The sequence below is a fragment of the Sesamum indicum genome, linkage group LG2, assembly GCF_000512975.1.
Source record: "Sesamum indicum cultivar Zhongzhi No. 13 linkage group LG2, S_indicum_v1.0, whole genome shotgun sequence".
NCBI classification, from domain to species: Eukaryota; Viridiplantae; Streptophyta; class Magnoliopsida; order Lamiales; family Pedaliaceae; genus Sesamum; species Sesamum indicum.
In genome coordinates, this window is record NC_026146.1 from 9657335 (window position 1) to 9669827 (window position 12493).

The following is a 12493-nucleotide window of genomic DNA, read 5'->3' on the forward strand; positions in this document are numbered from 1 at the left end:
TGGGGTGGGGGGGGGGGGGGGAGTGGGCTACGAGGACTGGATAGATTATGATTTATGACAACTATTGACAAGAGTTGTTCTTACATGAATGAGCAAGAAATCTAAGGTGAAATACATTTTGCGCAAGTTGATCACGAGAGTGATTATCAATCGATTAATTAAAAACAAAGATCACGGGCAATCTACTCTTATGTTACTTTCTTTATCAGAAACAACTCTGCTTTCTCATAACTTTTGTACAGTTAAATAATTGAGTCATAAATGCAAGTTTCATTAAATTACGAATTTTTGTAAAATTTGATATAATTAAAAATATTTCACGTTATTTCAGAAAAAATATTAATACACTCTTTGATATTTGATAAATTATGTAATCATTCGATAGATGCTAATAATGTCCACTTTTTTCTTGTTGTTTTTAAAACAGAAATAAAAAAATTATCAAAAATAGCTAACAAGGTGAAATTTTCCTTCTTGCCTTACCAGTCCATAAAAAGGAGTTTAAATTTTTAAAAAATAAATAAAATTATAATTTATAGTCCAAGAACATTTTGTTTAGTTCAATGAAAAAAAATGAATAAAAATCTAACGAAATGGGCTAACTGTTGGGCGAACGTTAAAATCAAAAGGTAGTAAAAATCAGAACGTTGAATACCAATAGAAGAATTATGAATTTTCTTTGTCATAGTTAATTAACATGATTAAAAAAAATTGTGATAAGTACTAATTAACTACGTGCCCAACAACTATTAGCAGTTGTTTCTGTAGGCAAATGACAAAATATTTTGATCATACCTAAAATGTATCATGTCAAAATATTGTTTTATTGTCGTCAAAATTAAAATTTTCACATTGATTTTGTTTGACTGATAAAAAAATATGTATTGCTTTACCATAATTTTTAAACCGTAGTTATTTATAGTGTAGAGAATAATTCATTTATTTTTTATAGTGTACAAAACTATGTTATAAAAAATATTCAAAAATTTAAATTAGAAAACGTCATATTTCTCAAAAGGGAAAAGATGAAAAAAAAAAAAAAAGAATCGAATATCTATAATTAAATATAATAAAAGCTATAGCTATTAGTAGTATTAATTAAGATTAAATAATTACATGGAATAGAACAAGATGATGTTCATTTCGAATGCGACCTTGCCTAAAAATAATTACTACTATACCGACCAAGAGGAAAAAAATCTATAAAATTGTCTATACATGCCAATAAAAGTAATATCTCAAAATTTTGTCATCTATCTACACTAATGTTTAAATATCTAAAGTTCCCAAGAAAGGAAGTATCTTAGAATTGCGTACGAGTGTGTGTTAATGTGTGTGCATATTTATGTACAAACCACAGTTAGATGCAGTATGTGTAAATATTTTTATACACATAGGGATGTATATATGAAAAAAAATAAATAAATAAGTGCAATTAGGATTATACATGTATGTATTTTGATAAATTCATATAGTTGTATAAGAATACTGTCCATTTATTTGATCGGTAATACATAAAACTATATTGTATTGATTGAAAATGCATTGGTACGGTTCGTTTTATTTTTTATTTTTTAAATAACAACGTCAAAGCGGGACGTTCGTCTTAAAAAAAGGATAATTATGTATGTTCAAGAAAAGGACACTGTAGCTGACAGACATTGTCACGAGGGCTGAAAATATACAAAAACGACCATATATAAACTTGATATGTATTAATACGGTATCATTTTTAAAAATATAGTATTAAGAAAAATGTAAAATTGAGAACGTTGGACCAAAAATCTAAGTCAATCTTTATAAGTAGTACATTAAATAAAAATGCAAGATTTGGGACAGATAATATTATTGTTCTACAATCCTTTCCTAATTGGGAGGCCATTGGAACTGATAAGGCACGGAATAAGGTCACTGACATCGGGGTTCTCATTTATTCAATCATTTATCTTTGCACTGATCGGACCGTTACTATTACTGTTCCAATACTAGTGTTACAAATTGTGTTCTTAATGTTGTGCCAACCGTGGAATAGTAAAATATTATAACTCATATTGGAACGCTTTTGTTAAAAATTGGAACGATCCAACAATTATCATTTCAAAACGTGGTCCAAAGGGTGATGAAAATATGATATTTGAAAATATTATTTCAAAATGTGGTATAATTTAAGACACTTTAAGTACTTTGAAAAATGTGTATTACAAAGCCCGTTCTTAAACGTGGAATTTGCGGGAATTATATGTGTTGCAAGTACGATACCAAAGTGTATCACATTTAGGAACGACCTTAATGTATTAAAAACATTGTATTACAATAACCATTCCAACAGAGCTACAACGGCTAATTTTCATTCTTAACTGTGTTCCAATGCCCATTCCTAAATGTGCTACAACGACTATTTTTTGGGTTTCAAACACTATTGCAATGACCGTTTAAATTTTCTTATATATATTTTCTTTTTATTTGCATTTAATTTTATTATCTTCTTTCATTCTTATATGGTAAAATTTAAATTGAAAAGTAATATACTTGGATAGTATTTTAAATTTCTTAATCACCATATATTCATATATCTGTCTTTTTCTAAAATTTGAAGTATAATAGTATATGGGTGTGACTGTGAAGTACAAATCTACATCATTTGCTTGATAAAATATTGACTTTCTATTATATTAATTGGTCAGCCAATCTTCTTATTTGAATTATTTATTATGATTTGAAATATTTTATATAAAATAATTTACGTATATTTTTGAATAATAAATATGAAGGTGATGCCGCTTGGAATTCAATTGGTGTTTTGTTGCTTGAGGTATTATCCGCTCTAGCTTTGCTCACGGGTTTATCCTGAAAAGGGTCCTCTCTAAGAAGAGGAGGCCTTGAAACTTATAAGTCACTTAAACTCTTCATCTGTAACTAGTGTGGAACTGCCTACATCATCAGGCACCCGAATGAGGAGCTTGGGAGGGGCGAAGGCCTTGTTTCTGCAGACAACACCAAATGATGAGGTTTTGGGACTCAATTAGTTCTCTGTTGCGCGAGGTATTGTCCGCTCTATCTTCCCAAAAGTCGTACGGGTTTGTCCTAAGAAGGCACCTTGTTAAGGAGAAGATGCTTTTGGGCATATAAGCCACTCAAACTTCTCATCTGTAATCAATATGAGACACTTGTCTATATCAGAAAACAGTGAAAAATCTAATGTTAGAACGTGTTATTAGAGCCTCTTAAATGTTTTAAGTTTTGAGGGGAATGACTTTGCTTTAATTTATTTCCCCAATATAGCAGTTGGCCAACACATTCAGTTAGGTCTTACTTGACTAGGAAGGTTGAGACATCACAATAAAAAAATTATATGAGTTCGAGTCTCATAAATGTAGGTCTATATCTATTTTTATAATAATTTTTGTTTCTTGCTCTTATTTGAACATATTGTTGTTTCTTTGTCCAGTTTGAACATATTATTTGATTTGATTATTAATATATTAAATTAATTTTTAAATTTAAATGCACTGAATAATATAATGAATTGCATACTAAAAAAATCTCATTTTTTTTTAAACAAAAGGAATTGTAAATTGATCAATTGCATTTGTAATAAAAAATTAAAAAAAATATTTAAAATAATGAAAAGATAAATAAAAGACTATGAAGAATAATAAGTATCATTACATGCATGTTATATTTCCAGAAATATTTCTGTCACACTCTTATGCAAAAACCAACAAGAAAAAAAAAATGTATTTTGATTAATTTTCTAATTAAATTTAAGTTCCATATTCAATTAAAACTTAGCCCAATTTAACACAAGTCAGTTGAACATGTAGAGTTTGAGGGTATTTGCAACTATTTAAAATAAATATTAATCAACTTATCGATGAAAATAAATTAAAAATAATATTTTTTTTATTTATAATTTTTACTTATAAATTGTTTGAATTAAGTTAATTTAAATTAATACCTATAAACATTTTCCTTACCAATTCGTGTAGATTATTGATAAAATTATAACCATTAATTATTTTCCCAAACATTCCATCATCAACTTTTTTCTATTTTTTATTTTCATTTTTAAATACTCCCAACTCTTACTATTATCTAACTTTTTGCATATCTTATTTTTATCACACAAGTAGAAGTTATTGCGAACACTCCTTTCATAGCCTGCTATTCCAACTAATTATCTTGTGTTTTTTTTTTAAACACGCACTCGTCACACTCATGCATAGGCAAACATACCGGTTCGAATACAAAACATCCCGCAAAAACTTTTGAGGCCAAACCATTGGGCTTCCCCAATTAGAAAAATTCTTACACAAATCAAGTTTGGTCGAATCAAATCAATCGCATAGCAAATGTATCACATTTGTCATGCGATTGGTCACTTTTTCTTTTAACCGTAGACCAATCACATAATGAGAATATTACACTTGCTAGGCTTCCATGTAGCCAGACGTGATTCGAATTAAAATTGTCCCTCCAACTACGGAAACTTCTTGCCCGAATCAGATTTGTCCAGACCAAATCAATCATAGAACAAGTGTGATACATTTGTCACATAATTGGTCACTTTTTTGAAACTGTACACCAATACGATAAATGTATTACACTTAATACATAATTAATTCAGATTCAGCCGAGCTTGACTCCAACTAAAATTTTCCTCCAACTAGTTATCTTACCTGTTATATACGTCATTATTTCTTTACTTAATCATTTTCTTGGTCAATGATAAGGACACGTAATTTTTCCGACCATTTTATATTTGAGCCACTTATAATTTTTCACTAATTCTCAATCTCTTAGCACAGACTCTGCAAACTCAATCATCATCAGACTAAAACCGACATCTGATTAGTTTAACATAAGATTAGCTTACCTTTATTCTTTCTTTTGAAGTTATAAAAGTCTGAGCAGCTTTCTTCAATTGATTAATAAATAATAAACTTGTAATGCTCTCGCATGCTGCCACATTTGATTGGACGATGTCGTCTTGATCAGTCTTTTAGGTAAACGTGGCAATCAAGGAATTAATCCTATATTATTTAATGAATTATTGCTAATTAGAATATTCATTATGGCTAAGCACTTAATCTTATGGCTAATCAACTTTTGCCATTAGTAGAAAGTGGGATACAATTGACTTTGTCTCCAGTAGTTAATTATAGCATGGGATAGAGCTAAAATATTTTAATTTATCTTATACTAATGTAGAAAATTAAGGTATTAATTAATACTTATAATGGAAAGAAAAAGAACATATCATTATTACAATTCTTTAGTCAATACACATAATTTGCTGCCCAATTATTTAATTTTTAAATAATTGATTTTAGAGAATTATAAAAAATTCACAATTTTATAATTATGGATTAGATGTTCGTGAAATGTTATGATTTTTCAAATTGAACAACCATATTTCTATTTGAATGGACCCCATCAAAAAGCCGGATTGATTCAAAATCATTTAGTAGCTTTGTCGTGGAAGAACGAGGTATTTCTATCTCCCTACTTTAGCCAGTGTGTCTTTGCCCTCTGATGCTAGTACTTTTCATCCTGTGCTAAGAGTCTGTCCAGTTTAGTCTGGAATCTCCATTCGTGCACCTTAGCTTCAATAGACTGTGCTCCTCTCTGTATGGGAACTATCTCCTTCTGCAACTAACCAATCTATTTTCTTCAAGAAACCCTCAAAGGCTTAAGCCCCAACTATAGAGCGTCTTAGACAACAGTGTACCTAACATGGCCCTGCATCGTATAACCAACTCCAAGAGTCCACGATCTAGCAATCACTTCCTCACAATTCGCCTTTTGGGCCCATTGAGCTTGAAAACGGCAAGGCCGCATTTGATTGTGGGTCTGCACCTGAGGTGGCTCAGTAGCGATGAGATTGTTGCATGGCCTGAGTAAACCGTAGGGTTGCGACGAACTTGAGCTCCAAGAAACATTTGGGACCATGCTGAGTTGCTATAGGCCCGGTCAAGACGGTCCTGGATCATTGCTGGATGATCCTGATTATTGCACCACGTAAATTGAACCCCCTTAAACCTTAATCATGTAAATCACAACTCTGCAACTCCCTAATTCAAAAGAAGCCCCCATCGTCTTTCTCATTTTGGTGCAGGAGTTCATTCAAATCACCGCCACCAAAGACACAGACATTAAGATCCCTGGAGCAACCTCCAGATCTCCTTTCTCCTACACACATTCGGTTTATCATAGATCCCAGAAAACCACCACCATTGAGAGGAGCCCAGAGTCTCAACAAACACATCAATTTGATTACTCAATTAACTCTGAACAACTACAACCATCAACTTAGACCACAAACAAAGCCAGATGACCCCTTTTATCCCTGGAGTATAGACTAATCCCATACTATTCTAATTTCTATTTAACTGCTTAAATCTTACTGTTGTAGCACTTGGTTTCCGACAAGAAGCCCACACTATGGTCATGGGTGCCAATGTGGTCACCCAGGAATTGAACTGTTCAAGGGCTTCCTAACCTCTGGCAGTTCCAACATTGGATATTTATAGTGCTAGAACAGGACATTTTGGTAAGAGTGTAAAGTCGGTAAAAGGGAGTGAGAGGCCCTAATCGTAGAGCTGGAGGTGAGACGTCGGCTGGAAGGGACATTTTTGTGATGAGGCACAAAGAGCGACAAGTTGATTAATGGATGTCAATTTGGGCAGGACAGATGGCTAATCAGGAAGACGAAAATTTGAAGTAAAGCACGGGATAGGGCCCAGAGCTTAGGGTGAGTTGAAATGCGTGCAAACGTGGATGACCCTGGGAAAGACACACAATGTCAGCCCTGAGTTTAATCAAAATTTCAGTACCCGAAGCCATTTGCTAAGGACAAAGTATTCGGGAGTAGATGGACCTCCACCCATGAAATTACCTATCTGTTGCCAAAATCGAGTAGTAGCTACCTCAAGCACGCTGCAAACAACTAATTATGCCCTGAACCGCACAGTGCTGCTAGAGGTGTCTAAGGCGATGACATAAATGGTAGAAGTTTCGCAGTCATTCATATAAGAACCTAACTACATGCACCACCCCCGTTTCACTCTTCACGTACATAACCCTATTCAACGAACGCTGCATGTTGAGACTAACCCTAATCCGTAGAAAGGCCCCCACACCCTGCCATCCTTTATCCTTGTCTACATTATTGAATCTTCTAATATGATTACCAATGAAGTCAGCTCTTTTTTTACATCATTTTTTCCAACGGTAGATTGTGGATATGGACATGGAACTCACACCAATCAAGATCGACAGAAGCTGGATTTTCATCCTCTTCGAGTGCTCTGAGAATATCCAAGTTCTTCTCGAACACCCACAGCCCATTTTCCAACACCTATTCTCGATCAAGAGCATGATTGAAGCAAATCAGACACCGCAACCCTCAATAAGTTTGGTATCCAATCTCTTGATATCAAAAGCCGTGGTTAAGGTAAGCTTTAGGGCTTCAAAGTGGAAAGTCCATCGCGACAGAAGGCAGCCCACCACATTATATCCTCCAACCTATGCCCTGTGAACAAGCGGTCACCAAAAAATCCACCTCCATCTCATCCTCAACCATTAATAGGAACACCTTCCAAAAGTGAGCCAAATCAGGCTCCATGCATGCGGCCAAAGAAACCATAGAATCGAAAATACACCTGCGACAGGATGATAAAGCACAAACCAGCAACCCTAATGATCGAGATTTGCAAAAAAGGCAGATAAAACCTAAATTGAATATTGTTTTGGAGAAAAATCACTTCTAAAATAAACTTAATTGATGATGTTGGGTGTTAGGCCCTAATTATTATTATAGACATAATACACAAAAATTATATATTAATAGAAAATTACAGCAACATAAAGCAGCGGAAATAATCGATCAATCGAGGCTTAGAGAGCCAAATCTATTTTTTAGGCTTTATTCACGATCACTAAGATCGGAAACCATAAGATAAAACCCACGGTTGCACATGGTTTTGGTACAAAACCCTTGCCACAAAGGCTATAACCCTCGATCATACAGATCCTCATATTTGGGGTAGAATCAAGCACTTTTCGATTGATTGCTTACAATCAAGAAAAACCTACCACCATTATATAGGTAGCTCTCGAAAGTAGAAATGGAAGAAGGAGGCCAAGGCAAAGTCCCAAGGCCATGGGAAAACCGCGACCATAAATGAGAGGTTGAAGAAGAAGACATGGAGAAGAGGGAGCATCAATCGGCCGTTTTAGAGAGAGAAGAGAGAGATGTGAAATATGAGAGATTATGATTAAACGTAGATATAAGTAGTCAAACCAGGTATGGGTGGGTCGGATCATGGGTTGTGGGCTAGTGGGTCGTGGGCTTAGGCCAAACCATAGCCATCCAAGTAGCTGCATTAGGCCTACCTATTTTTGGTCATAGGCTATCAAAATTTTTCAACATGCTCCACCTTGGACCAAGACCAAAAAGGAGCCTGGCCCAAAGGGATTAAACGGATCTGGCATTCATCATAGCCGAGAACTTTTACCTGCAAAACAAATGTTAGTAACATGATAACACAAGATATAGCACACAACTCATTTTGTAATTAATACTAAGAACTTTGAACATTTGAACGCAACAATTATCGCTAAGTTAATTTTCAAGAAAAAAAATCAAGCTATAGCATATTGCTATTGAGGCACAATAAAAAAGATTCAACCACCCACCAAGGCACACAAAGAACTCAACTAGCCACTCAGACATTTACAAGCCACTTAGGTACAACCAGCCACACAGGCTCAATAAGCCACCTAAGCACGAATCACACAACCACATAGGTTCAACTAGCCACTTAGGCACATTCATACAACCACTAAAGTTAAATCAAACATCCACATAGCTTTATTTTAAAAAGAAAACATTTAGCCACTTAGGCAAATGACACAAAGACTAACAATATCCACAAAGGAAAAATATTACTTAATGCACTAAGCATTAATATCACTCACAACACAAGTGTACATAGCGATCATTTGCACAAAGCCAAAAATATTCTTCAATAATATTACACGTAGCATTCACGAAACGAACAAATTATGAATTGATGCAATCAATAAAAGTTTCAAATTTTGAAAGGATCCCGGTCAAGCTCAACTAGATACCCACAACCTCAAGGGTTCGGCCAAGTGAGTGGTTTGATGGGGAGATTGGGGAATAGGTTAATAATAATAATATATCACATAATTTTCAAAGAAAAATGCAGCAGTACTTCGAGAGGATTAAAACAAATTTTGCCCCAAAAATAGACACAAACAAAGGCACGAAAAATGGCTAAAACTACAACAAAAAATTTCAGAAATATCGCAGAAATTCTCGGCCAAATGACAGTGAAAAATTTAGCAGCAAAACAGCATCTAAAGTAGAGAAAAAACAACAATTTTAGCAACTAATTTTACCCAAAAACAACAATAATTTTTCAACAATGTCACACCAAAAAACAACGGCTTTGTTTGGTTTTGTATTTTCGCATTTCCCGAGACAAGATAAAACACACTCAATGTTTGTTTTTGTGTTTTTACACATTATCTGCGTGTTTTGATGTTTTTCAACTTTCTATATATAATATATATATATATTTATATATATACATAATATAAAACAGACATGATTTGACAATAAACAGTAATTTTTGTCCCAAAAGTACAACATTAAAGATAAAATATTTATATATATACATATTTATATATAAAAATATATGATTTGATAATGAACAGTAATTTTTGTCTCTCAAATCCCAACATCAAACCTACACCACTTATTATAAAATATTTTAAATTTTTCCAAAATACAAATCCAAACATATCATCTATTTTCAACACACACTCATTTATCTCTATTTTTCTCTCTCTATTTCCAAAACACAAAACAAAACAACTAAAACACAAATCCAAACATAATGAACAATTTTTAGTAGTAATTTCAGCACCAATTATCGCACAAAAACAGCAAATTTTAGCACTAAATTAACGATAAATACAACAAAAAACAGCAGCAATTTCGCCAAAAAATAAAGAAATGAGGTTTGATGTTGCCGTGCGTCTTCAAGATTAGAGTAACCGAGATTTTGATACTACTGTTGGGTGTTAGACCCTAATTATTATTACAGAAATAATACACAAAAATTATAAGATATTAATCGAAAATTACAGCAACATAAAGCAGCAAAAATAACCGGTCAATCGAGGCTTAGAGAGCCAAAATCCATTTCTTAGGCTTTACTCATGATCACTAAGATCGGCAGCCATAAGACAAAACCCACGGTTGCACACGGTTTTGGCACGAAGCCCTTGCCACAGACTATAACCCTCGATCACACAGATCCTCACATTTGGGGTAGAATCAAGCACTTTTCGATTGATTGCTTACTACCAAGAAAACCGACCACCATTATATAGGTAGCTCTCGGAAGTAGAAATGAAAAAAGGAGGCCAAGGCAAAGTCCCAAGGCCATGGAAAAACCGCGGCCATAAATGAGAGATTGAAGAAGAAGACACGGAGAAGAGGAAGCATCAACTGACTGTTTTAGAGAGAGAGAAGAGAGAGATGTGAGATATGAGAGATTATGATTAGACTTAGGTATAAGTAGTCAAATCGGGTTTGGGCAGGTCGGGTCATGGGTTGTGGGCCTGGGCCAAACTGTAGCCATCCAAGTAGGTGCATTGGGCCTACCTATTTTTGGTCATGGGCCATGAAAATTTTTCAACAGATGAAAGACTGTGTTGTCCTTATGTGTAAAAGAAATACTATCATTTTGCTTATTATTTCACTTGTTATTCATCACTATTAACTATATCTCCACAAAAAAATCATAAATTTCATCCCGATTAGTATTTCATATTAATATTTTAAAGATATTATAGAATATGTTTAATTTAATAATGCTCCCACTAAGTAATATAATTATTGACTCATATACAATAATTAAACTTGCATGATTGCAAAACATAATTAATTTATTAGTTAATCAAATAATAATATGTGAAAAAACAAATATAATTAGATGATATAGCATATATAAAATATAGAAAACTTAAAACATGTGAAAAGATAAATTTAATTATTTTGAATATTTTAAAACTCATGAATTAATATAAAAAGCTCTCCGAAACATTTATTTTCATAAAAGGTTGGGATATGGTCCTGTTATTATCAACCATATATTACTAATTGTAAGGACTCAAAGTTTGCATTTTATCTAATTATTTTTAGTAAATATTATTTATTTTCTTGAAGAAAGTATAATTAATGGAAAAATACAAACACACTTTATTTCACTCATTATGTTCAATATCTAAAGTTAGAGTTTTGTCATCATTATTTTTTTTTTTGTTTTTACTACTGCAAATTCTATTACTTTGTTTGAATTCTTATTTGTTTATACAATTAAACTCAATTATTAAAGGGTGTATTTGAGTTGATGAATTTGGATTTGAGGGAAGGATCTGAAAAAAGGATTTTAAAATACTTCATTTAAAAGAATTTGAAATTCATCCAAATATAGTTTAAAAATTAGAATAGAAAAATTCTTTAAATTTATAAATTATCCAAAGATGTTAAATTTTTTTTTTTAATTATTAGGATTTGATCTGTAATTTCAAATCTTTCAATCAAAATGCAACCTAAGTGTTTTTGTAAATTAATTTTATTTTTATTATAGTTTTTTTATTTTTTTATGGATTGTGTGTGTGTGGGTTGCTAGTCTACATATAATAAAGGGATAATTACACTCCCTTTTTCTAAGGTTTGGTGCAACTACACGTAAACTTCCTGTGGTTTGAAAAATTCCGTCTAACATCTCAGGGATTTGTTTGGTTATAAATAAGTTCATTCGTTAGTCAAAATTCATCAAATTTGTTGATTTTATTAACTCCTGATTGACTTATTACTAACGTATTGCAGGTCAAATAAATCTTTTTATAATCAAATTGCCCTCATACATCTTCACGTGTTAATGCATATGAAGAGGCATATTTTCACCATTATAAGGCTAGTTTAGTCTAAAAGAAATTGATATTTGCCTTCGATTGACTTATAACTGACTTACTGCAAGTCAAATAATTTTTTCTCCAATTAAACTACTTTTATAAAGATGAAGATATACCTCTCAACATGAAATAACGCATATAGATATATCATGGTAATTTGATTTTAAAAGATTTATTTAACTTGCAATAAATCAATATTAAGTCAATCAGGAGTAAACACATATTTTTTTTTTTTATCTTTTTTGTTAATATCAGCAAATTTGGTGAACTTTGACTAACGTAATGACTCATTTATTAGATGAATACAAACTCAAAAATACTAGATGTAATTTCTCAAATTACAAAAAACTTACATTTAATTACATCAAACTTAAAAAATACATATAATTATCACAATTAATTAATTTATATGAATACAAAAAAATTACGTGTCACAACGATTAATATAAATAAAAATTTAAAAAAAGAGGAAGAG